This window comes from Chlorocebus sabaeus, chromosome 13 (genome assembly GCF_047675955.1).
Source record: "Chlorocebus sabaeus isolate Y175 chromosome 13, mChlSab1.0.hap1, whole genome shotgun sequence".
Lineage (NCBI taxonomy): Eukaryota > Metazoa > Chordata > Mammalia > Primates > Cercopithecidae > Chlorocebus > Chlorocebus sabaeus.
This window is the reverse complement of record NC_132916.1, coordinates 23,639,817-23,642,574: the sequence shown is the minus strand read 5'-3', so window position 1 is coordinate 23,642,574 and position 2,758 is coordinate 23,639,817.

The window sequence follows — 2,758 nt, the reverse complement described above, 5'->3', positions numbered from 1 at the left end:
TACTGTGTGATCGAGGAGTTTAAGTTCCTCAATCTTTGTTGTATAATTAGGGTATGCATATTCATTTCATCGTACAAAAAAAATTATGTATATATATGCTGTAATTTGTTTTTGTTTTGAGATAGGGTCTCACTCCGTTGCCCAGGCTAGATTGTGGTGGCGTGATCATGGCTTACTGCAGCCTCAACCTCCAGGACTGAAGCAATCTTCACACCTCAGCCTTCTGAGTAGCTGGGACTACAGGCATGCACCACCATGCTTTGCTTTATTTTTATTTTTATTTCTTTTGAGATGGAGTCTTGCTCTGTCACCCCCGAGCTGGAGTGCAGTGGCGCTACCTCATAGCTAGGCTCACTGAACCTCCGCCTCCCAAGTGCAAGCGATTCTCCCACCTTAGCCTCACAAGTAGCTGGGATTACAGGCGCCCGCCACCATGCGCAACTAATTTTTGTATTTTTAGTAGAGACAGGGTTTCGCCATGTTGGCCAGGCTGGTCTTAAACTCCTGACCTCAGGTGATCCATCCACCTCGGCCTCCCAAAGTGCTGGGATTACAGGCATGAGCCACCGTGCCTGAGCCATTTTTTTAATATACTTTTAAGTTCTGGGGTACATGTGAAGAACATGCAGTTTTGTTACATAGGTATACATGTGCCATGGTGGTTTGCTGCACCCATCAAGCCGTCACTGCATTACGTATTTCTCCTAATGCTATCCCTCCCCTAGCCCCCAACCCCCTGACAGGCCCCAGTGTGTGGTGTTCCCCTCCCTGTGTCCATGTGCCATAACTAAATTTTTTAAATGAGTTTTTAAAAAATCCTTTCTACTTAAAAAAAAAAGCACCATAAAACATTTAAGGAACTGTATACAGAAGTATGTCCAAATAACCTGAAATTCTTGAATTTAATATTTGAATCCAAATCCAGCACATATTTAATAACTCATTTGCTTTCCAACAAAGTAAAATTTAAAGGAAAAGTACATATTTTATCTTCCCAAATATAAGTGATATGCAGTTATTACTGAATCATCTTGAAGCAGTTATTACTGAATCATCTTGAATTTCTAGTACTTAACAAGGTATATATTTAATAACTGTGAAAGTTAGGCATCTCTTTCTACAATAAATGAGTTTTGTTTTGGGGACTGCTTTCGAAGCAATTCCATTACATATTTCTTAGATTAATGTTTAATACCAATACTACTTCTTCCAACAGATAGAGTGAGGAGGCTTAATTTACTAAGGAAGCCACTAGAAAACAGACTAAGAATCAAACTTTTAGATGAAGTCCAACGGAAACTCCTCATTTTTAGTCCCCTAATTAGTCACTGGCAACTGAAGTTAACATTTTTCTTTTAATTCTTGAAATTTCACTTTCTTCCCCTAAAATGCCACTGGAAAAAAAAAATAAGCTAAGATAGTTGGGAAGTGTTTGCCCATGGAACCTAAACCAACAGACATTGACAAAGGAATATAGAAAACCTATGAACTGAAAAGTGGAAAAGGCAGAAAGTAAAAGCTGACCTCTACATGGGCCACACACTGCCCCATCTGTGTTGTCACATTTGGCCAACACGTTCTGTGTATGTCCTTATGCAGCATCCAGATTTTCAGAAAAAGCCAGAGACTTACGTACTTCAAGAGGCATAAAAATATATTTCAAATTAGTCCTTTTCATTATAAAAATGTTAGCTGAAAAAGGAAGTTTCCATAACAAAATTTTTGTTGTTGTTTGAGGCAGAAACTCACTCTGTCGCCCAGGCTGGAGTGCAATGGCATGATCTCGGCTCACTGTAACCTCTGTTAATTCCTATGGAATTAATAAATGAAAATATATCTTGCCTCTGTGTATAATCTAATTTGATCTTGCAGGCCAACTTCAATCATATTCCAGAAGAAATAGACTTTTAAAAGACATTACAATTTCTTAAATGTGTATTTGTAAAGTGAGGATTACTCAGCTGAAAAGTTCTAATTTTGAGAACCACCTATTTTTGAAAACCAGGAATGTAGCAATTAGGGTTATAGTAGGAACTTTAATATGCAAAACTTCCCTTAGGAACCCTGGGGCATAAGAGTCCCTGCAAGAAATAATGATGGAAACTTTAGGGCTGATAGTCCAGCAAAAGAGACTGTAGATCTGTCTTAGGAAGAAAAAGAACAAGGCTGGAGAAAGCAGGAAGGTGAATTTGTTTGGGATTTTGGTTTAGGGTCAGAGGAACAGCTGTGGGAAGCTGAGAGATGATCTGAATGAATATTCATACCCTACTTACAAAAGTAGATGACTCACGTAGTCCTCATGAAGGCAGTCAGATTGCTCAGTGAGGCTACTAATTATAAAAACTCCTAGACCATTTAAGGTTGGCTCCCAGAGCTATGAGCACTAGGAAAGCAAAACTTTCAGCACTTGGAAGTAGTAATAAATGATGGTAGGAAGAGTCACAAGAGAGAAGTCAAGTGGTGTAGCTTTTTTGAAAACATCCATAAGGAACCATAGGAGCCAGCACCCAGCACACACACAAAACACCTGTAGAACCTAGAGGAGCCTTCTGGCAAGATTCCAGAAACTAGCAACAGTAATGAATAAAATCAATAAAACATCACGTGCCTATTCTACATATTTCCTCATAGCAAAACATGACAACAAAAATCTTTTACATCTTTCAGGAGGCACTAGAATTGTCAGCATCGATTCCTCAAATTATGCCTGAGTGTTCTCAAATGAAAATGTCAATGTTACTACAACTGTAAGCTTAGA